Raw genomic sequence first — 26,340 nt, 5'->3', positions numbered from 1 at the left:
CCACACTGTCGGCAAAGCTCCAACCTCTGTCATATCGCCACAATGATGCATCCCTGTGCCTGTTTTACAAGTACTTTTAATGGAATGTGCTCTGATGAACTCATAGCATTTGTGCCCCCTCAACGATTAACCAGACAAGCAACAAAATCCCACCTCTTCACTGTTTTGCTCCTTAAATGCCGGAAAGCATTCTACTTTAATAGTATCTTCCCTCAAACTGCTAAACTTTGGAATTTCCTCCCCGTTTCTTGCTTCCCTGACTTTACTGACATGGAGAAGTTCTACTATAATGTGAACAAACATCTTGCTGCTGAACTTCAAACGCTTCCCTCCAAATAACAATGTGTCTTTCTTGGAGTGCAAAATAATAAGATTTAAAAAAAAAAATCTTGAATCATCTACAACATTTTGTTTGGCAAATGTTTATCAGGAAAATTGTCTTATTACTTTTGAGACGGACAAGTGCCTTAAAGTCATGAAACACTTTCTTGAAAACTAATATTTATAATCCAGTTTTTTTTTGTTTTTTTTTTAACTAATCACACCTTGTATTAAATGAGATCATGCTTTTCTGGAATGGCTGCAAAGTCACTCTTGACATAAAAATTCATGAACAATATGCGTCAATAAAAGCAAAAGAACTCTTGGCTCTGACCAGAACGTTCGACAACACGGACCCAACAGCAACGTCGATATAACTCAACACAGACGCGAACTCTAACGCCAATGCAACTCAACACGGATTTGAACAGTAAAATCAAAGCGACCCAACACGGGCTCAAACAATGACATTGATTCAACAATAACATCGATAATTACGAACGCTGACTTGAATTTTTTCGAGAGCAACATTTGAAGTTATTCTTGAATGACTTCGATGTTGTCTTTATATCGTTCTCGAGCGAATGCATTCTGGTATTTCAAAGGATGTCACGTGAAATCACAAACACACCATATTGAATCGACTTTGCTGAACATAATTCCTATTTACTAGGATTCACATAGAACCTAGTTTCTTCTTTCAACTCATGCAAAGCAGCGAATACTTGTTCTTGAAAATATTGTAAGAATGGATTATTTCAGATTTATTGGAGAGAACTGATTATTTATTTTTTATGAAGTCATATAAGTTTCCATACAAAAATAAAATTAGACTTTTGATTTTTCAAAATAAAATTTTACAATTCTTTTTCCTCGAGTTGTACTAAACTTGGCCAACACGATTTTCTGGAGGTGACTGAAATCTCATTTTTATTTCTGAAGAGTTATTGAAGAGTTCTTATAAAGAGGGATAACTCATAAATATAAGAATAATACTTTTCTTTATTTATTTAATAGTAGCATTACTTTTTTTTTTTGCTATTCTACATATTGTTAGAATTGTCCAAAACAGTCAAGAAAGGCCAGAATTAAGTTAATGTTTTAATACAATATTTATCTGCTTAAACATCTTTCAGTTATCAATTTGTTGGAATCAGAAATATTTTTGCCTTCAAACAAATATGGGGGGGGGGAGTTTTTTCTAGAAAAAAAAATTGCAACAATTTAATATTTTTGTTAGTATGATATTTTTTTTTAATTAAGGACAAAACAAAAAAAAGAAATGAAACTTTCAGGTCATGAAGTTCAGTCATCATAGCAATGCAATTTTCAATACCATTTGATCCATTCGGGTGGAATAAAAATGGGAGGAATAACTTTTAGAATGCTCCTCATACATAACTAAACATTTTAGCTTGTTTAAAATAGGCAGATCGATAAACTAAACAACATTCTTAAAACAACAAAAAATAATAAAATGCAAACGCCAGGTCAAAAACTTACAACACATCCTAACTTCCTTCAAACTCAATCAACACACTACAAAAGAGGTTACAAAATGCAACAAACAGTTATGTAGAATTTATGACATAATAACAGAAGGAAACAAAAGCCCAACACAAACACTCCAAATAAAAAAAGGACCTAAGCTTCACCTCCAAAAATGTAGCATATGCATTAAGATGCACATAGGCGCCACCAAAAACCTCAGCAATAGAGTGGCCGTACATAAATGCAACATAAAAATTGCAGAAAAAAGACACCTTTATGTTTTAAAACCCGTACATACATGCAGTGGAAATAATTTCCAAATAATGCCAATCTTCCAGACCGACAATTACTTTTACTTCCGCAGGAAAAATATTTCATAACAAGATTCATTCCCGAATTGAACAGAGTTTAATATTGACTCACAAACAAACAAAATGCAAAACACAATCACACACACGTGTATGTACACACCACCACATATACATTAAACCGACATTAAAGCACACACACACACACACACACACACACACACACACACACACACACACACACACACACACACACACACACACATGTATGGCTACATACACAGGCACAAAATTCTCCCATCTCTAATGTAACCCATTGAACAGTACCAAACTTACTTTATTACGAGACCAACAACACTAAGAAATACCTAGAATCACAGCGTAGTATCTGTCCTGATACCACATCTCACTTCTTCTATTCTCGGTCAGTGGATGAGAAATCCTTTGTGATTGAGATAATTCTTATTCTTATTCTTGTGATCATCCAAAGTGTCCCATTTTAGGAAACAGGATTTTCCCCCACACTAAAAACCAATACTGTGCCTAACCCTGCGCATGTGGGGAGACAAATAAAGAGTAACCGTAAGAAATACCCTATGTTTATTGATAAATATCGTTTCTTTATATTAACAAATGTAATTATCAAATCATGAATATTATGAATATCCCAACAGATTAAGACTAAAACGAAAATAACAATAGAAAAAAATTAAAATCTAAAAATCAAAATTGAATGACAACTCCCTATTAAAAACAATGAGTCAAGTACGATAATCATTACATCAGCTTGACACGATCTTTAAAAAGTGTTTTAGAACCTTGTGAAATAGTTAAAAATCCGATGACTTTTCCCAAATATCAATTTTTCAATTTTGACAAGTTAGCAGCTTTTTTTGTTCGGATAAAAACCAATTGAAATTTTTCCACATGTCTGAATACCCTATATACCAAACTTCAAGTCTGTAGATAAAAAATTCGTTGAGTATATAGGTTGAGAGTTGTCTTCACACACACATTCGCACTTTTATATATATAATATATATATATATATATGTGTATATATGTATATATATATATAGAGAGAGAGAGAGAGAGAAAGAGAAAGAGAGAGAGAGAGAGAGAGAGAGAGAGAGAGAGGGAGAGAGAGAGAGAGATAGGACAGGGCAAGCTGGGATATATATATAATTATTGATTATTGATTATTTAATAATTATTAATATGTATATGTATATATATGATTAATTATTAATATGTATATATATATGTGTGTATGTATGTATGTATGTATGTATGTATGTATATATATATATGATTATATATATATATATATATATATATATATATATATATATATATATATTGATTATTAAAGCATGAAAAAAAAGTTGATTTTTTTTTTGTTTTAATCAACAATATCTAAAAAATCTACCTCTTAATGACGGTTATGGTTGCCAAAAGCTGATGGACTTGTTTTAGATGTTTACCCAATGCATTTTAGACCCCCAACGAATTCCTGATGAAGACAATGACTTCATATGATGAATAGGGTTGCTAAGCAAGGTCATATGACTAACTATCGATGACTGCTTGAAATGCTGAACTTAGTTAAAAATAGGGTTGTATCACATGACAATAATAAAGTATATAAAACCTGCAGTCTATTGACAATTGTTGGGTATGCTGCCAAAAAAAAACAAAACAAAACAGAACTCATATAGCAACGGGTTTGATCCAAGTATTAAAGAAGGACACATTTAACTGATGTCAAATGAAATGTAGAAAATATGAGTCAAACGGCAAATCGTTGAGAAGAGAAAAACTGAGATAGAAACATTTGGAGTGTTGATCTATCAAATAATGTTACATCCGGAAAGATTGTTATAAAAGTCAACTCTATGCTGTGTTTTTTCTGTATTTTTTTAAAATATTTTATATATTTTTTATACTTTAGTAATTCAATCATTGGCTTAGAGATCTGGTGATGCCCAAACCAACTTGTTATGCCCCAAAGACTTAAATATAAGTCCTAGTACTGAGGAATATTATGAGAAAGGTTGACAGTTTGAATATAATTGGATGCCCTCCTTCTCTGATTTATATGCAGGGAGCCACGAATCCATTGTCTCCCTCCCCTCCCCTGTTTACTTCCATATTGTTTTTCATCTTTTGTCTGATGATCATTTCCATCTCATTAACCCTTAGCCTCGAGTGGCATTTAGCCTTGGTAAGAGAGTTAATAAGATGGTCAGTTGGATGATAGGATTGGAAATAATGGATCGCATAAACAGAATGTGCTACTTTAGAGAATGGCTCGATAAGTATTTGTTGACATTAGACTTGAGAATGACCATGTTGTAATTAGCTGGGAAGCAGTCCTGCAGTATTGAGCTTGACAGATCAGAAGTTCTTCAAAGGAAGTCCTGTTCATGGAAATTATATTTTGTTCAAAATTCCGTCCAGATTCCTGAGTTTGACAGAAACATTCCCAAGTTCGACAAGATACACTTGAAGAAGGTCCGAGGTTACATCAATCAAAACGTTGTGAAAATTCAAGATGAGGACAGTAGTCCGAAGAATCCAAATAATATGATTAGTTTGATTATTTATAGTGATGGTTTCTAAAACATAAGCTGGTAAGTGATACAAAATAACTGCGTTATTTTGTTTTGTTTTTATTTTAACTAATGTGCCAGCACTTATTAAGGTCAAAAGCCACTCAACAATAAGGATTAATAAAGATAGATTGTCAGCAGAATGATGATGAATATTACGAAAGGATTGGAAATGATGAATTGAATGAACTTAATTTGATTACATATACGACATAATCACATTTGACACACCAGTTCCTGTCAGATCACCGAAGTTAAGCAATGATAATCCTGGCCAGTACCAAATGAGTGACCATTTGGGACTTCCAACTACTGTATGTGCTCTCTGCTTATCTCATCATTGTTTCCAGTCATCCTGGACTTCTTGTCACTGGACTCAAGCAGTGCCGATTCAGGAGCGGTGTGGTTGAGGATTGCGCAACCCTTGCCTCACAATTGCATGCACAGCTGCCCCTACCCTTTCGAGACTGGATGGAGGCATTGATCGAGTTTGATTATGGTTTATGACAAATATTTGTCGATATTGGATTTGAAGATAATCATGTCATGTTCCCAAGTTTGACAGAAAGATTCCCGAGTTCGATGCGATACACCTAAAGAAGGTCTGAGGTTACATGAGTTTGAAAATCCGGCAAAATAACTTTATATTTTAGATAACTTAATGGGCTGATCAATTCAATTTAAATTCAGGTAAAAATGCTGAGCAAGTAGTTGATTTCACAAGTTGGATCGGTTTAAAATTGTACACTTCATGCATCTTTTTGCAGCCACATATCTCTCTTCATCAGTTCTTTTTATAGACAAGGTACACCAATGCATACAATTATCATTTTAGAGACTGCTTCCCTGATGAATAATACTTTGGTTATCTTTAAATTCAATGTCAACAAATTCTTTTCAATGACCCCCCCCTTGAGTAATCAAACATGGTTCATACCATTGATTAATATTAGTAATTCCATCAGTAATAATTCGCATACATAAATTTGTTGTTACTGAGGCGATGCTCAGACCAATGCTTTGATTGGATACTCCAAAGATTCAAGTATAAATCCTAGTACTTAGAAATATTATGAGAAAGAGAGTTTGTTCAGTCTTGAGAGACAATGAATACCCCTTGTAAAGATGGATGCACATGTAATTGTGAAGCAAGGTTTGAGCAATCTCCAACCACACTTAACCTAGGTCGGCACTGCTTGATCCCAGTGCCAAAGAGAAATCCAAGATGACTGGAAGCAAAATGAAGTGGATAGCGCATACAGCACCTGATATTCACAAATGGTCACCCATTTAGTATTGACCAAACTCAATGTTGCTTAACTTCTGTGATCTAATGGGAACCGCTTTATCGACATCATTATGCCGTACATGAGAAAGGGAGATAGTTTAAATATAATTCGATGCTCTCCCCAATTTGAAATGCCTGCTTCTCTCATTTCCCCCCTCCTGCATATCATTAGATTTCATATTGTTCTTCATCTTTTAACTGATAATCATTTCCATCCCATTAACCTTTATCCTCGAGTGACTCTTAGTCTTGATAAGTGATGACTCACTCGCAATATAAAAAAAGCTAACATAATAACTTTAATTTCGACTCTTTGTCGGCAAAGCTTAAAATTTATCTCGAATTTGTACATTAAAAAAACAACGACACTGTTATTGTAGCATCATCATCCAAGCAGCCATTTTGCTTTTAGATTAATAAAAAAATTGCTTGATATAAGCATGAGAAATTTCGTGAAAAATCGTGCAATCATTTTATGGCATTTGAAAATAAAAATACTCTCCTTTAAATTTTCTGAAATCGTAAATAGAAGATTACCTAAAAAAGAACACATTTCTTTTTAGGATATATTTCTATTTTTGAAACAAATCATGTATATTTTACCAGCAATGAAAACTCCTTTCCCAACAGAAGTTTCCATGTTTGAATTTTACCAAAACATGAAAAAAATATTTTAATGTCAATAATGAAAGTTCACTTTTCTTTAATTGCGCAAACATTTTCTTCTTGTTTTTCTGTCAAAAGTTATCATCAGACAAGGCCAAACTATTTGCCAAGAACTTTGCAGCTAATTCTACCCTATGTGACGAAGGCCATCAACTCCCTGTATTTCCTCCTATAACAGACACACACTATGCAACATACAAATATCTGTGCATGAGATCGCTAAGCTAATCAAGAACCTTGATTCTAGTAAAGCAACTGGCCCTGACGGCATTCCAGTAATAGTATGACCTGTATTTAAGAATTCAGGTGATAAGTCGTCTCCCTCTCAGTACAGACCAATACGTCTCCTGTGTGTCATGAGTAAGTTGCTGGAATCCATATTAAATAGAGAAGTAGTCGACCACCTCAACAGAAATAACCTTCTTAGTGACATGCAATATGGTTTCCGTTCTGCTAGATCTACAGCAGATGAGCTAACGGTTATATCTCATAGGATTAATGAATCTCTTGACAAAGGCTTCCTCTCTAAGGCAATTGCTCTTGACATATCAAAAGCCTTCGATAAAGTATGGCATAAGGGCATACTTCACAAGATTTCCAGCTACGGTATAACTGGAAATGTTTTCTCGATCATTAAATCATTTTTCTCTGATAGGCTCATAAGAGTAGTGGTTGATGGGCAGAAATCAGAGGCCCGCAGTATTAATACTGGAGTCCCTCAGGGGTCTATCCTTGGCCCAACTCTCTTCCTGATCTACATCAATGACCTCCCTAAACACATACTTAAATCATTCGTTGGCATCTATGCTGATGACACGACCATCTTATGGCAACACATCAAAGGCCATAAATGACAAAGTTCTCTCTGATTCTCTCTCCTCTGATCTCGAGCACGTGGTTCAGTGGGGGAAGAGGTGGCCGCTCTGATCCCCATCTGATATTAATTGAAATGGATGGCTCTCGACTAGGGGAAGCTCCATGTTTTGATAAGCTTCTGGGCTTGACCTTTACTCCTGACCTGAAATGGAACACGTACATCAAGTCTATTGCCAAGGGTCACTGGAAAAATTGTAGGATCCTTCTACCACTCCAGAAGATATCTCACTACTGATGCAATTCTCTATCTATATAAAAGCCAAGTACATCCAAGGATGGAGTACTGGATGGAGGCAGGAGCAGCTACAAACAGCCTATCCTGCTTTGACAGAGTACAAAATAGGCTTTGTGGCTTAGTGGGGATGCCCTTTTCTCTTCCCTGCAACCTCTCTCCCACAGGAGAGACATTGTGAGCCTGTCTTTATTTTATCGTTATTTCCATGGCAAGTGCTTGTCTAAGCTCCAATCTCTGGCCCCCCCTCGCCAATCTTTCACGAGGAGCACCCGTCTAACTGAAAACACTGTAAAAAATTTTCCCCACTTTTTATCCGTGCCAAAACCAAAACATAGATTCCATGAACAAAGCTTCTTTCTTAGAAGTGCACGCCTGTGGAACTCTGTTCTGTCTGCCTGCTTCCCACCTGACTACAACCTGGATGTTTTCAAGTCCAACATAAACAAATTCCTGATAAACCGCCACCTTAAGTAAGACACTTTATCAAATCTCAACACTAACGTACTGTACACACATTAACCTTTATCCCCGAGTGGCTTCCAGGCCTTGATAAGTGGTGACCACTTTGTAAAAAAAACCCCAAAAAAAACAGAATAAAATGAATTCCAGAAGAAACAAGAAATTTCATCACCCTGTAACATGAATGTTATATAACGTGGAAGTTATGTAACGTTGATGTCATGTAACGTGAATGTCATGTAACATGAATGTCATGTAACGTGAATGTTATGTAATGTGAATGTTTATTGTCTTATTTCCTTTGGTCAGGTATCCAACGTTTTATCACGAGCTGGCTTCCAAGTTTTCCAAGCTAGGCATTATTGAAGATTTATTCCATTTAAATTCCATTCTTGAAGATCTATGTTTATGGATTTCATTCAATTTTTCTTGGGTTGTCCCACTTTCTTTCAGTTTCTTCAAGACCTTTACATTTTTTTATCCAAGAATTGCTCCCCTCAATATGGAAGCCATCTAAAAAATCAGGGGACATAACTCTGTATTCGTCAGCTATTTTAAAAATCAAAATCAATAGAGGATAATTGGTTATAGTCAAAATTATCTAGTTTTTTTTTTACTTCTGGTTTCTGCTCCACAAACGGGGCAATGATGACAAGCAAGATATGGTTCTTTCTGATTAACGATTACATTCTCAGATAACATAAAAGCCCCCCCCCCGCCTATTTCTCTATATTAAGAATGGTTTTATTATCAGGTTAACCATGTTTATTTATCTATCAAAATGGACAATAGAAACCGGAAGTCAAAAAGGGCAGATAATCTTGACTATAAACGAACGATGTATCCCCTGTTTGAGCAAGAAATAATTTTAAATATGGATTTTTTATGTTGTATACTGGGGCCCTATGCCAGTCAGTAGAGATTATGTTAACTGGTATGAATTTTGGGAGAGGTACATTAAGTACATGTCAGGACGACCTAGAAATAGTGCAGCTAGCATGGGTGAGGGAAGAGGGGTCAAGGATTAACTTCCAAGACAAAACACACTAGATACAGGTGTCAAATTATTACATTATGTGTTTGAGATGGGACACAGTTTAGAGATGAGGAAGTAGCTAAACCAGACGTGCCCAACAATGTAAAGTAGAAGTCTAAGACTTGTCTGTTTGTCGACCATTTGTGAGGCTGAGAAATAAATGCTTTTAAGCCAGCTTTTATCTATATTTTATATACGACTAGCCCGTGTTCTCTTCTGATGAGAAGCATTTAACTTCAAAATGCCATGAACTAAAGAAGTTTTTCTCTTTATTGATCTGATGATATAATAAAGTTACATGCAACTTTTATTCATCTTTTATTTCATATATTTAATTGCTCCTCTTAACAGTGTTGAGTTTTTTCTATCTTGATAAGTTCGGTTTGTTAAAGATATACTCTTTTTTAGTTTCGTTTTATCACACACACACACACACACACACACACACACACACACACACACACACACAAATATATATATGGTTACATTAAATTTTTTGTTTACATTCCTGCTGTAGTATATTTTGGGATATTTCTCTTCAGCTGTCCGTTTATGATAAGATCCACTTGGATCGAGTTCAATATTTGTCTTTTTTTCCCAATTCTATTAATGGTTTCTTTTCGAACGAGTGCAACTAAAGACTTCTGGGGTTTTATATTCGTTTTTTTTTTAATTATTTGTTATATTTTTGCTTATTTGATTCCATTTCTTTTCGCTTCTTTCTTTTTCTTTATTTTTACCCATCTCTTTTGTGAACACTTTCCAAAGACTGAAACCCTCCACAAAACCTGATATCAATGGCTCCTGCCAAAATATTTGTGTGCGGCTGGGCTGAATGAGTTCAGGAGGTCAGAGTTCACTTTCCATACCAGAAGAGAAAGAAAGATGTAGGGGCCTTGGGGAAAGAAGAGGGGAGGAGGAGCAGAGAAAGACAGAAATATTTCATTTAGGCTATATATATATATATATATATATATATATATATATATATATATATATATATATATATATATATATATATATATACTAGCAGAGAGATCCGACGTTGCCCGGGATTTTATGATGATTAACCAATGTTAAATACTCCTATATTTTTATTGTCATCGGTATTGATCAAATCGATTAATTGCGTGGCCTAGTTGGGAACCCATCATGATGCACCAGAAAGAAGCTTCACATGTATACCCTCTGTGACACTCAGTCCACAATACATTGTAGTTTACATTGCACTGTAGAGAATCTACTTTTGATTTTATAAAATTATATTTTATATATAATGGCTTGAATTAATGTTTAAAATGTAAAAGTCAAGTATCATGCTTCCGTTGTGCTCTAAACAGAAATATTAATTTCAAGCATGCCCCTGTCATAGCAAAGTACTTACTTGTTGATTTTATATGCCTAGCCTTTCTGCTTGTGTGGTGATAATGGTTTGAATTTTAAGTTAACAATGAAAAAAGTCAAGTATCACGGTTCAGTTGTTCTCTAAACAGAAACATCCATTAATTTTGGTCAAACTCGCCTAATTTTTCTTTCATTGGATTTTATTTCCTCTCTCTTTCTCTTTCTCTTTCTCTCTCTCTCAAGCTTGCTCGCTCAATCGCTTACTTTTTAGATTTCTTTTTCTGGCAAAAAACAAAACAAAACAAAAAACAAGCATTTTACGGTGTCAACATTATATATAAAAGCTTTTATCTCCTCTCTCTCTTTCTCTCTCACTCGCTTGTTTTTTACATTTCTTCTTATGCCGAAAAAACCTCCAAACAGTTTACAACGGTTTTTATTTGCTCTCTTTCTCTCTCTCCCTCCCTCTCTCCTTCTGTATATATTCTTCTCAACTCTCCTTCTCTTTCTGTCTCTCACTCTCTAGCCTTCTTGCTCGCTCTTCTCTCGCTCCGATTATTATTTCTCTTGCATGTTTTTGTGTCTGTGTGTTCCTTTTATGATGCTGCTCACTACGATAAATTGCTATCACAAAAACAAAAAAAATTAATCTACCTACGTTTCATTCCGCCTTTACTTACATATTCACAAATTGTTGTGAAACAGCAACTATAGGAGATGAGGATAACAGCCTGCAAACAAGTAAATAAATTCATAAACTATTTTCTTTATTAATTAACTTACGGATAGTTTTCTATAAAGAAAAAAAAACAGTTTACAACACTAATTCCTTTTTTAAAAAAATGAATTTTCCCTGGGGGGGGGGGCGCACAAACTGAGGGACAGCAATGCGTGGTCGGGTATGGCTATTAGATAAATATTTTGAGATTTATAAAGAATCGGAATTGGAATTGAAGCACATTGTATGGCGTCAACATTATCTACAAGTTTTAATCTCCTCTCTCTCTCCCCCCCCTCTCTCTCTCTCCTCCTGTATATATTCTTCTACAGCAGTTTTTCTCCTTCTCGCTCTCTCTCTCTCTCTCTCGCTCGCTTTTTACATTTCTTTTCCAGTCGAAATAAAAAAAAACAAATTTTACGGCGTCAACATTATCTACAACAGTTTTAATCTCTCTCTCTCTCTCTCTCTCTCTCTCTCTCTCTATCTCCTTCTGTATATATTCTTCCCAACTCACCTTCTCTCTCTTATTCTCTCTCTCATTCTCTCTCTCACTCTTCTCTCTCTCCGATTATTATTTCTCTTGCGTGTTTCTATGCCTGTGGGTTCATTTTACCGTGTGGCTCGCTACGACAAATTGTTATCATAAAAACAACAAAAAAATTAATCTACCTACGTTTGATTCCGCCTTTACTTACGTATTCACAGATTGTCGTGAAACAGCAACTATAGGAGATGAGGATAACAGCCCGCAAAAAAGTAAATAAATTCATAAACTATTTTCTTTATTAATTAACTTACGGATAGTTTTCTATAATGAACAAAAAACATAGTTTGCCTCACTAATTCCTTCTTAAAAAAATGAATTTTGTCTTATTCTTGTTGGTGGGGTGACGGTTTCCACTTACACAAACTGAACTACAGCAATGCGTGGCCAGGTATGGCTAGTATATATATATATATATATATATATATATATATATATATATATATATATATATATATATATATATATATATATATTAGTGTTAGGCTGATTAATCGGAATCGGAATTGGGAATTGGAGAAATCGACAAATTTGAGGGTATTGGAATCAATATCGGAGTCAAGAAAATTGGTGCCTATTTTCCGATGCCAAACCGATTCTTTTAATTGTCTTTTATTTTTTGATTTTTTTTGAAGTAAAATCTTTCATTGCTGGTAATAATGATAAAATAATAAATATTTAATGATTTTAAATTACCAGTTAAGCTAAAATCGATAGCTCATCCTCCACAAGTGTATTTTTTATGTTTACGAAAATATCTGCATACTCAACATGTTCTTTTTTTTTTTTTACAGAAATTGGGGAAAATAACAACTCAAGTAACAATTAATTAATATTTAGAGATTTATAAAGAATCAGAATCGGAATTGTATCGGAATAGGTAATTTAGTATAGAATCGGTAATTGTATCGGAATCTGGAAAAATATTGGAATCATTCCATCACTAAGATATTTTTGTAGAAAAATATTTTCTTATAATATATATCAATCCTTATTTAAGAAGCTCAATATAATTACAGAGTATTATAGAGAATAAATGACAAAAAGTTATATTCCAAAATTCATGATGTTGACCATCTTATAATTTATTCCTTTAATACAGTTGATATATACAATTCTTGACAGTATCTGTTTCGTAGCGCAAAATCAATCACTTAATTCTTATATCAATCAGTGAATCTAATGAGGTAAGAGCATAATAGATTCACTGATTGATATAAGAATTAAGTGATTGATTTTTCGCTATGAAACAGATACTGTCAAAAATTGTATATGCCAACTGTATTAAAGGAATAAATTATAAGATGGTCAACATCATGAATTTTGGAATGTAACTTTTTGTCATTTATTCTATCTCTCCCTCTCTCTCTTTCTCTCCCTATATATATATATATATATATATATATATATATATATATATATATATATATATATATAACCATTTATTACTACCTACTGCTAAGTGTGTATGTTTATTTTTGTTGTCTGGTTGTATTTTTTCCTGACCCTTTGATGATATTGTCATTGTTGTTTATTAAATCTATCTATAAACATGTATACGTCGTTCTTAACTCGTTTACGTAAAAAAAAAAAAAAAAAAAAAATGGATGAAAATACATTGGCCTGAAGAAAAGCAATGAATGGTAATGATTTGTTTTCTTCAAGAATGCCAAATCAAATGAGTGTCTGCTAGAGACGAAGACTTCAACCCATCGTACAAGTGGCACTCAGTTATCTACCATCCATAATAAAATGGAACCCCTCTCCCTCTTTCATGATGCACAGTGTGCGGCTTCTATACAATTCATTTCTATGGTTATCTCCCTTGATTTCAATCTATTGTTCGCATCGGAGCCTCTTTTCGTAAGCACTTAACATCACGGCCATGTTGCTTGGTCATTTTTGTAAACTTTCTATGGTTTCCGTAATTGATTTGCACATTTCTTTACCTGTCTACATTGACTGGCTCTTCACTGTCTGCTTGGGCATGTGCATTTGACGATATGCATATGTGCACACGTATGTATGCATGTACGGTTACCTGCATACATTATGCATGTGCATATGTATGCGTCTGGGTGCACATGCACGAGTGTGCACATACGTGTGTATTTTTTCAGTGAGTCTTCACTTATCAAGACAAAAAGCCACTTAAGGATCAAGTTTAATGCGATGGATAAATTTTCAGTTGGATGATGAAGAATAGTATGAGAGGATTGAAAATGATTAATAGATAAACTCAATTCATTTATGGATACAGTTTACGACATGTATTTGTTGAAATCGTATTTGAATATGACTATGTTGTAATCTAAAAGGAAGCAATTCCCTGGTAGTGTGTGCATATGTATGCATGTACGGTAGTCTGCATACATTGTGCATGTGTATACGTCTGGGGGCAAATGCACAAACGCGCACATGTAAGTGTATTTTTATGCACTTTTTTATTAGCTTGGTGCAAAAATAATGTCGTTTTTTTGACGTTCAGCTTATATATATAAACATTATTTTTTCGACAACTTGTATTTACTACAACGCCGAAGAGAACGATATATTATCATCTGTACATGGAAAATCTTGGAAGGAAAGGTCCTAAACATAACACTGGTAGAAAGAACTCACCAGCGGCGAGGAAGGCTGTGCTATATAAAAACCCCACCTGGGGCTACACAGAGGATCAAGTCCCTCATCCACCACAGCTTCACCTACAGTGGTCCAAGGACATTCAACTGTATTCCAGCCACAATAAGAAATATAAGGAGAGAATCTCCCGACACTTTCAAAATACAACTGGACATCTGGCTGGAAAAGATGCCTGACCAGCCACCAACATCAGGCTACCCTAGACCCAACCTCAATTGTCTAATGAACTGAACCTCTGTATGAAGTGGACTGGACCTCTGTATAAAGTGGACTGGACCTCTGCATGAAGTGAATTGGACCTCTGTATGAAGTGGACTGGACCTCTGTATAAAGTGGACTGGACCTCTGTATAAAGTGGACTGGACCTCCATATGAAGTGGACTGGACCTCTGTATAAAGTGGACTGGACCTCTGTATAAAGTGGACTGGACCTCCATATGAAGTGGACTGGACCTCTGTATAAAGTGGACTGGACCTCTGTATGAAGTGGACAGCCTGGGTGCAGTGGAGCTCCAACTCAGCTGTGTCAATAACCGACGGAATAACACAAACTACTAATACTTTACAAAAACCACTCGAGGATGAAATTTAATGCGATGAATGGATTTTTCAATTCTAAGATAGTGCATATGTAACATAAATATTTGAAAAAATACTTTAGAATTCTTTTATTTTTACAAATGAAAACAAAAGCAAAAGAAGAAATAAGGAAAGGAACTTCTGATGAAAAAAAAAAGTAAAAAAAAATGGAACCATCGGAAACTGTTCTGAAACTAAACAAGGCTTACACTTCTAGATCAAACAAACTATACACAAGCAGACATTTTTATTTGAATTCAATCATTCATGTTTTATTGTGTGAAATTTTGAGTTTTCTTTTCTTGTTTTCCTTTATTGTCTCAGGCAGGTTTAATCAAATTCTTGTAAAAAAAAAAAATTTTTTTTTTTGAAGGGAAAATATCAGCAGCAGCCAAAGGATGGTTGGCTTGTGAAGAGATTAGCAGCAGGAGCCAAAAAACATGATTATGCATCTTAAGAAAGTGTGCACGAGTTAGCTTGAGAAAAAAAAAAGGAAAAAAAAAAGGAGAAAAAAAAGGAGAAAAAAAAAAGGAAAAAAAAAGGAGAAAAAAATGCACCATGTAGTCAAGAGAAGCAAAGCGTGACGTATAAAAAAAATGGACGTGTAAAGTGAAGATAAGAATGGGCCAGCTGTGCCCGGCATGTGGTTGGAACAAGGAGAACTGTGTACATCAGGTGAGATGGATGATTGTGAGAAACTTTTTAAGTGGTGTGAACACGGCGGTGTAATGTGTAATAAAAACTTCTGTTAAAAAAGAAAAAAATGCCGACCTGGATTTTTATTTCTTTCTTTCCTCTTGTTTGTATGGAACGATAATATTGCATAGTTGAATGATAAAGAATATTGTGAGAGGATTGAAAATGATTAATGAATAAACTAAGTTCACTTATGAATATAATTTATGACAAATACTTGTTGAAATTGGATTTGAAGACAACTATGCTGTAATCTGCAAGGAAGCAATCTCCTGGTAACGTGTGCATACGTATGTATGGTAGTCTCCATACATTTTGCATGTATATATGTATGCGTCTGGGTGCATGTATATGCATATGCACGTGTTTTTTGTGTTGTTTTTACTAGTGATTCACCATTTATCAAAGCCAAATGCCACACAGGGATCAAGTTTAATATGATTCATAGATTATCAGTTGAATGATGAAGAACATTATGAGAGGATTGAAAATGATGAATGGCATGAACTAATTTATTTAAATAAAAAAAAATCTGGCAGTTAGCAAGAGAATGACTCCAAATGCATACACGACGAGAATGGAGGGGAAAGGGAGTAATTTTTTTATGAATCAAAAGTCTTCTACCTCTTCTACTCTTCCTAGTTTATGACAAGTACTTGTTAAAATTTTATTTGAAGACAACTATGTTGTAATCTGCAAGGAAGCAGTCCTGTGGTAATGGCTTCCACAGACAGATAGCCTTTGCCAAGAAGCTCTGTTTATGGAAATTTCGATTGATGCTTGGCATAGGGAGGAAGAGATGTTACTAGTCTCTCTCTGCTCTATCTTAACAAGAAAAAAAAAAAAGAACCGTTGACGTTAGGAAGAGAGAGACTCCAAGTTCGTATATGAGGAGGGAAAAAGAGACAGGAAGTAATTCTTTGATGAATTAAAAGTCTTCTACTTCCTCTATCCTCCCTGTTGTAAATTGTTTGAAGTTTATATAAAATTAACATTTTCCAAAGAGAGGGGTGTAAAAGAAGTAAGACAAAACAAGGACACAAGGAAGGGAGGAAAAACAGAAAAAAAGAAAGAAAAATAAAGCAAATGTGCCCCCCCCACGAAAACTCGAGAACTCTTGGAACAATCGTAGACACACACTCAACAGCAATGTCTACACAGACTCGACTAGTAACGCCAATATGAACACAAATGATAACGTCGATATAGACTTGATCAGTAAGGCCAATATAAATATGAACAATAACATCGACACGGACTCAATGAGTAATGCAAATATGAAAACAAATGATAAGGCCGACACGGACTATGAGCAACCAATGAAGCCACTGATGAATGACTCGAGTGTCATATAATTAACTGGCATTCTATGCCATCCCGAACCATGAATCGCACTTCGCACTGGGTTAGTCAACTTCGAAAAGTACAGTGTTCCTTTTAACATCAGGATGCCCCCTAGATCAGTGAATGGCCAGTATCTGAGAAACCTCAATGCACACAGGTTCTCTGGGTTCGGGTAATGTATATGGATTTCATTGAACCATCGCTAGAGTACCTCTGTAAGCTGATTGGTCCGTTTATCATGAGATTTGGCAAACCTCACATTAATCTGTAATTCATGTTCCTAAACCATATCATGGGGTGTTGTAAGCCGCCATCTGATTTGGTGCGCACTCTTGTCTGTTCGGAAAAAGTGTTGTCTACGCAATGATGCACATATGCCGAATCAGTCTGTAAATGAATAAGTTTCACAGTGAATGCAAAAATGAATAAGTTTCACAGTGAATGAAAAATGAATATGTTTCACACTGAATGAAAAGAAATAGGTTTCACAGTGAATAAAAAAATGAATGTTTCACAGTGAATGAAAAAAAAAGGTTTCACAGTGAATGAAAAGAAATAGGTTTCACAGTGAATGAAAAAAAAATAGGTTTCACAGTGAATGAAAAGAAATAGGTTTCATAGTGAATGAAAAATAGGTTTCACAGTGAATGAAAAAAAATATAGGTTTCACAGTGAATGAAAAACAGGTTTCACAGTGAATGAAAAAAAATAGGTTTCGCAGTGAATGAAAAAATAGGTTTCATAGTGAATGAAAAAATAGGTTTCACAGTGAATGAAAAAAACTATAGGTTCCACAGTGAATAAAAAGAAATAGGTTTCACAGTGAATGAAATAATAGGTTTCACAGTGAATGAAATAATAGGTTTGACAGTGAATGAAAAAACAGGGTTCACAGTGAATGAAAAAATAGGTTTCATAGTGAATGAAAAAATAGGTTTCACAGTGAATGAAAAAGTAGGTTTCATAGTGAATAAAATAATAGGTTTCACAGTGAATGAAATAATAGGTTTCGCAGTGAATGAAATAATAGGTTTCACAGTGAATGAAATAATAGGTTTCGCAGTGAATGAAATAATAGGTTTCACAGTGAATAAAAAATAGGTTTCATAGTGAATGAAAAGAAATAGGTTTCACAGTGAATGAAAAAAAAGAAAGAAATTAAATGAAGAAAAATATTTGTTTACACTCTTGCTTTCCCACAACTAAATTCAACCATAATTTCTACCGTCCCTTCTCCCTCAGCTCTCGAAAAAACTGTCCCTCGTGCCTCCAACTCGTCCTTTTCATAACAGTTTCTGTTTTCTCATACAAATTAATCCCATATATGTTGCAATATTTTTGATTTATAATATGGGTAGTTATTTATTTGCTGTACACTGCAGCAAAATGTGGCACAAGGCCGGAACATGCAGAACAGGCGAGCTCCCCTAAAGAAGGGGCAATCTCACCTCAACGAAAATTGCCTGGCCACCCCCCCGTTGGCATTCCCCGGTAGGTGCGCCTCAGGCGATAAGCAATTATCTTGCCCCACCGGAAAGCCCTGTGGCAAGGCCTGGGAGGGTGGACCTCCTAGGTAGTACCCAAGCGGTGTACCTCAGTCCGACAGGTGCTGGACCGGTTCCCGGCCCCTCACCTGTCAGACTGAGTGTCAAGAACGGATCCTTGACGAGTACGACTACCCTGTCTCTAAGAGACACATCCCATTATCCAAGATGAATAATGGGGTATTTATAATGGGGGTAATTATTTAAATTGCTGCCCACATCAGCAATATTTGGCACAAGGCCGGGAAAGTGGGGAACTAGGCAGGCTCCCCTAAAGGATGGAATACTGTTGCCATATCTGGGCAGGAGCTGCTAAAAACAGCCTATCCTGCCTTGACAGAGTACAAAATAGACTTCGTGGCTTAGTGGGGGAAGCCCTTTTCTCTACTCTGCAACCTCTCTCCCACAGAAGAGACGTTGCGAGCCTGTCCTTGTTTTGTCGTTATTTCCATGGCAGATGCTCGTCTGAACTCCAATATCTGGTCCCCCTTCGCCAATCTTTCACGAAAAACACCCGTCTAGCTGAATCCACTGTGAAAAATTTCCCCCACTCTATATCTGTGCCTAAATCAAAACACGGATTCCATGAACAAAGCTTCTTTCTTAGAACTGCACGCCTGTGGAACTCTGTTCCGTCTGCCTGCTTCCCTCCGGACTACAACTTGGTTGTCTTCAAGTCCAATGTTAACAAATTCCTAATGAACCGCCCCCTTAAGTAAACACTTCAGCAAATCTCCTCACTAACAATGTACTTGCAATAACCCTTATCCCTGAGTGGCTTCCGGGCCTTGATAAGTGGTGATCACTGTGTAAAAAAAAAAAAAAAAAGGAGAGGCACTCCTGCAATTGCAAAAATTGCCTGAGTAACCCCGTCGGCATTCCCGGTCGGGGCGCCTCAGGTAGTAAGCGATGAACTTACTCCACCGGAAAGCCCAGTGGCAAAGCCTGGGAGGGTAGACCTCCTAGGTATTACCCAGGCGGTGTACCTCAGTCCGACAGTTGCTGGGCCGGTTCCCGGCCCATCACCTGTCGGGCTGAGTGTGTCAAGAACGGATCCTTGACGAATACGACTACCCTGTCTTCCTGCAGCCGAAGCCGCTAGGAGACACATCCCATCATCCAAGATGAATAATGGGGTATTTATAATGAGGGTATACTCCCTCAAAGTTGGGAGATTCTATTTATAAACGCTGCTGATAGAACTGGACGAATCAAATTAAATCACGTTCTGCTATCAGACAATCAGAAACCAGAATCGCTCCATAAAAATTCAATCTTTTTAGCATTTCAGCACGTTAACACGTATTTTATGTTGCTCATCGAAATTTATTAATTGAAAAGTAAATCTTTCTTTTGATGTCGCCGTCGTTATAGTTCTTATGCGTTGTTGTTAACAATAATAGTTTTTTTTTAATATTGATACGATCCCCCTGCTCAAAAAGATGCACTCTTTATTGTTTGCTTTCGTGAAAAATTATTTATCGTTCGTTTTCATTAAAAAATATTAAAAAAGTAAATAAACTATTTTAATCCTTAAAATCCATGAAAGAAGGAAATATTTATTTATTAGGCAAAAATAGCCGAAAAAAGAACGGATCCTATGCTGCTTAAGAGTGGCTTATCACAACTATTATTCAGTATTGTCTCAATTTCGAATTATGTTTAAACGATAAAAGATCAAAGTTAATCTAAAAAAAAGGGGGAAAAATGTATTAAAAAAAAATTATAGTGAAAAATGTTGAAAGAAAAACTTGTTCGAATTTCAAGTTCGAGTAAACGAGATTTAAAAATCTCTGGAAAAATAATCAATTTTCTGAAACGATTTCAACGATAATTAATAAATTAAAATCTTAAGATACCGAATTAAACAAAATGTAAATTAAAAATTGTATAATGACCCCACAAAATCAGGTTAGTTGGAAAGAAAAAAAAAACGCAATCATTTGTTAATACGAACCCCGCTTATTTTCATAAACGTACGAAACACGTACAAAAGTGTGATACTTTCGTTTACTTAAAATTTCTTGTAATAAAATTTCTTGTAATAAAACGGGTAATTTTTATTTAATGAGAATATTTTAATATACACAACTATGAATTTGTGTAATTTTCTCTAAAAAATTTCATATTTAACTTGATATATATTCTTTTAATAATACTGTAAACTTATGAATGATGTTTGCTTACCAATGTTTTTCCTTAAACTTTGAAATAAAATATTGTTCAAAAACTCAATTTTAGCAATTACAATACTCGATTTATTCTTAGATTTTATTATTCATTAAAAAATAACCAAAGCAATTTTTTAATGATTAAATAGAATTCAAATTTGAGAGAAAATAATTTTTTATAAATGAAAATTATTAGCTTACTTTTTATTTTTTCGCCGTCCCGTTATTGAAATGATAGACAACGCAATGGAGTTTCCTTCTATATTAATTAACAACTTTATTTGTCATTTTCGTTAGTAGCTTTGGTAGGAGATTACAAGAGAGAAACGTATTAGTATGAGAGTTCAGTGTTCGTGTTTTTATAATAGTCGTGAGGAGTTCCTTATGTGGAGACGAAGATTGGATATCAGACAATTCGATATTGGTCAGGCTTGTTGAAGGAGAAAGAAAGAGACAGATGTTCTTGTGTGAAAATGTAGAATTAATATCATGGTTGAGGAAAGAACAACTAAGTCCACACATGTTATAGCTAGTTGTCGCCGGAATGAAGGAAGCCGGTTGAAGGAAAAGGAAAGGTCAAAGACTTCAGCGTGTTGTCATGTTGTCATGGGTGTTTGTTAGTTGTATCAAATGTTCGTTTGGGTACGGCACTTAGAAGAAAGTAGTGGAGATAGGGGGAAGGGGGGAAGGGGTTACAGCTCCCGAGAGGTGGGAAGTGGGAGCTGGATTAGAAACTGTTGGTATGAAGAGTTGCCCCTTCAGTGACCAAGGTCAGATATGTGGGTTTACCTCCACATATGGTCTTTGCTAGTCATAGCTGGTCTTTGCTAGTCATAGCTTGCAGTATCTGTCGGAACAGATGGTATTTATTTGCTCCCCCACCGAGCAAATTAGGCACAAGGCCGATTTTTAATGTGAGGAGTGAAGGGGAAATGGGGACCAACTCCCCGGGGAGTAGGAGAGCTGGATAGTGACAATTGGTATGAAGGGTTGCCCCTACATTGACCAAGGTCTTATATGTAGGGTCGCCCCCACATATGGTCTTTGCTTGCAGTATCTGCCGGAACAGATGGTATTTATTTGCTCCCCCACTGAGCAAATTAGGCACAAGGCCGATTTTTAAAGTGAGGAGTGAAGGGGAAATGGGGACCAACTCTCCGGGGAGTAGGGGAGCTGGATAGTGACAATTGGTATGAAGGGTTGCCCCTACATTGACCAAGGTCTTATATGTGGAGTTGCCCCCACATATGGTCTTTGCTTGCAGTATCTGCCGGAACAGATACTACACTTTGATCTTGACCGCCGGGCCCCCGAAGGGGTTTTGTTTTGTACTCACGTTAGGCCTGGGTGAGGGGCCCAAAGCCCCCCCCCCCCCTCCCCGGCGATGTTTGCTGGGAGGCAGACCAGCGAGAAAGAGAATGAAAGGTTTGTGATTTCGTCTTTTATATACTCGGTCATGTGACTGAGAGCTGGCTTGTGATTGGACAAGCCATGGAGAAATGGATTTCAAATCTCGAAGTTGTGAGAAGTAGTCTCTGCCTGTTTGTAGCGACTGCTACACTGTCCACCCTACTAACGATCATTAATCGTAAGTGGACATCATATCATTTCAAAATAATTTTTTTCTTAGTGACTCGAGATCTCAATTTTTTCGAATTTAGTTTTACTTTCAAGATTAAAAAATCTTACCATGATGTTTACACGTTCATGCGTACAAGGTAAGTATTACATTTAAAATTTCCCCGGAAATTGTAATTCAAATCACATGAAATTTTTGAAATTATATCATTTTTTGTGAAAATATTGGATAAAGCTTAATTCATTGATAATATAGATAATTCAAGAAATTAATTTTTTTCAAGTTATATTGATTTCATTAACAGATTTTAGAGTATTTTTTCTTAATGTTCCTGAAAAATATTATTTTTTTTTAATTGTTGATATCTACTATGCTTAATTTTCATAAAAAGGGAAAAATGAATTCGTTTTTTTTATAATATTTAAAACTATAACTTTAGTAAAGGTGCTTTTTGTTTACATAAAATAATGCATTTTCACTAAGATTTAAAAAAAATATAGGTTCATTATATTCTGTGATCGTTAATTAACAAATATTTAACATTTCATTAAAATTGGTTGATTTCCTGAATTTGGGCGAATGTTTAAGTTAATGGAGGGCCCAAAATGTTTGTATATTTTGGGGATCCGTCGTTCATTTTGCACGTACTTAGTATTAGACACAACTTTTCCTTTTTGAATTAATTTTCCTTTTGTGTTTTTGTTTTTTTGCAATTAACATTAGTTAAGCTCAGTTTCAGTACAAGTCGTGGTCCTTCTTTTTCTTTTTTTTCTCAATGCATTTAAAAAATAGTTTTTCTTACGATTTTTGTAAAAAGCTCTCATTTATTATGGACTGTCTGATTGTTCGACAGATCTTGCTTGCTCGTACCACATGCATGACGTCATTTTTCAGTAACTAGGCCTCCTATTTACGACGACAACTGTAGAACGCATCTTTTGAAAATAAATGCATTCTTTAACATTTCTTCTTATTCCTTACCATGCTGTGATGTTATTTTCCATCACATCCAGGAAACAACGGGTAACACCGGGTTACCATGCTAGCTAATAATAGATTAAATTAAGAAGAAAAAAAAACTTTACTCAATAATATAGAAAAAGATTTATGTTTTTTTTTTAAGTTTTACTTTTTCATTTTAATTCATCAGATGAGGATTATGTTAAAGACGTACGAAATCAAAGGACAACCGGAACGGATACGGTGGATGGCGGATGAGGGGTTGTAGCAAGATAAAAAAAAAAAAATCCAATGTAATAGATATGATAGGATTTGAACTCGGAATGCTGATGTCATGGTCTGTTTCAGTGAACACAGTTCCATGTCCATCTTTACTTAAGGATTAGAAAAGAAAACTGAAGTTTTTCGAGTTTTGATATATAATTTTCGTCGGCTTTCCCAAAAGTGTCCGTTTCTGCAGACTTTTCAGTTGAAGAACTCTCGGAGCGAAAGCGATAAGCCGATTCCTTCAACTGTTTCTGACTAATGATACCGTTCTACCGTTTGCGTCCGAATGCATTTGTAACCTTGCGCCTGGCCAGTTTGTGGAATTTGAACCTGATCCTAGGACCTCCAAGGCGTATGGTGAGGTGAATATCCCGGAAAGGTCGGGGGAAAGAGTTCGGTCGGCACAAGTTGTGGAGATGTGGTTTGTCATGTGGGTCCGGGTGTGGTTTAGCATCTTAGCGATTTCTGCCTGATTCTCGACCTGCGGATTGTTAGAAAATAGAATTGTGTTTGGCTTTCGTTGAAAAATATTAAGATAAGAAAAATTAATGGAATCATTGAAGAAGGGAGATAAAGAGAGGTGAGTAAGAGGCAAATAGAGAAAGAGAGGAGGAGGAGTAGAGAAACGGAGAGAGAGAGAGAGACAGAGAGAGAGAGAGAGAGAGAGAGAGAGAGAGAGAGAGGCAGATAGAGAAGGAAAGAAAATGGAAGAGAAAAAGACGGAAAGAATGAAAAATATGAGGATAAGAAAAACTGAAGGAAGCATTGAAGAAAGAAGATAAAAAGGAGTGAGAGAGAGAGAGAGAGTGAGAGGAATAGAAAAAGAGGGGAGTATTTACAGATTATAAGAAGATAAAAGGAATAAAAACGGAAGAGAAAAAAACAACGAAAATTTTAAGACATAAAAAAAGGCAAGGAATCATTGAAAGGGAAATAAAAAGAAGCAAATAAGAGAGGGAATAAGAGAGAGTGAGAGAAAAGAAATATACTGAAGGCAAAAAAGAAAGAAAACGGCAGAGAAAAAGACAGACGGAAAGAAAGTAAATTGGAAACATACAGATAGCAGCCATCTTTAAAAACCAAGAAAGATTAATAAAAATGAGGAGAGGAAGTGAAAAGAAAGAAAGAACTTACAACAAATTAAAAAAATGAAAAAACAAGGGGAAAATGAGGAATAAAAAAATATATGTATACACAGGTTATAAGATAAATAAACAAAGAATGACATCTGATAAAAGAGAAATTGCAGTAAGATCATAAAAAATGGAATTGTTAATTAAAGCTTGCGATCAAAGAAAGGTATAAAAAGAAAGAGAGAGAGAGAGAGAGAGAGAGAGAGAGAGAGAGAGAGAGAGAGAGAGAGAGAGAGAGAACCGTACTAAAACGAAAGATATAAAGAGAAAGAATGTGGAAGAGTGAGAAAGAGAAGGAAAGAATATATATATATATATATATATATATATATATATATATATATATATATATATATATATATATATATATATAATTTAAAGGAGATTAGAATAATAGTCTAAAGAGCTAAGTGTATTTTAATGTAATAGTGAAATTACTAGTTTAATTAAAATACAGGAAATGCTCGTTGTAATTTAGATATATAATAAGCTCGATAGTTAAATGTCTTAGAGCTAATTCAATATTAAGTAATGTGATCTATAATTTAAAAGTTTTAAAAATTTTTTAAATTTAAAAATCAAAATTTAATTAAATTAAAAATCAGTTTCATAAGAAGGAACAACAACAAAGTCAATTGACTTTGTTGTTGTTCCTTCTTATGAAACTGATTTTTAATTTAATTAAATTTTGATTTTTAAATTTAAAAAATTTTTAAAACTTTTAAATTATAGATCACATTACTTAATATATATATATATATATATATATATATATATATATATATATATATATATATAGAGAGAGAGAGAGAGAGAGAGAGAGAGAGAGAGAGAGAGAATCGTACTAAAACGAAAGATATAAAGAGAAAAAACGTGGAAGAGAGAGAAAGAGAACGAAAGAATATATATATATATATATATATATATATATATATATATATATAAAGAGAGAGAGAGAGAGAGAGAGAGAGAGAATCGTACTAAAACGAAAGATATAAAGACAAAGAATGTGGAAGAGAGAAAAAGAAAAGGAAAGAAAAATAGAGAGAGAGAAGGATAAAAGAGAAAGAGAGAGAAAGAGAGGCGAGGGATAAAGAAAAGGAAATGATAGTAAGAAAGAAAATAAAAGAAAGAGAGGGCGAAGTAAAGAAAAAAGAAGAGGAAAAGAAAGAGTGATGTCATATAAGAAAAAAATTGCAACACAGGAAAAGTGTTGCAATTTGTTTGTACCAACAATTGTGTATCCCCATATTTGTTATATTTTATATTTGCTGAAATTTTTTAAAACTTTATTTATTGCGGACTATTATCCTCATCTTTTTAGTTGTTGTATAACGACATTTCGTGGATAGAGACGTCGTTAAATAACAACTAAAAAAAAAAAAGAAATTAGAATAATAGTCCGCAATAAATAAATTAATATGAATAATACTCATCTCAATAATGACTTCCAATTAAATAATATATATACCATTCGGTATATCAGATATAAACACTGATTTATAAGACCAAAAAATCCAATC

This window comes from Euprymna scolopes, chromosome 21 (assembly GCF_053919585.1).
Source record: "Euprymna scolopes isolate OS-2025 chromosome 21, ASM5391958v1, whole genome shotgun sequence".
NCBI classification, from domain to species: Eukaryota; Metazoa; Mollusca; class Cephalopoda; order Sepiida; family Sepiolidae; genus Euprymna; species Euprymna scolopes.
The sequence above is the reverse complement of the archived record's forward strand: the minus strand, read 5'-3'. Positions refer to the sequence as shown.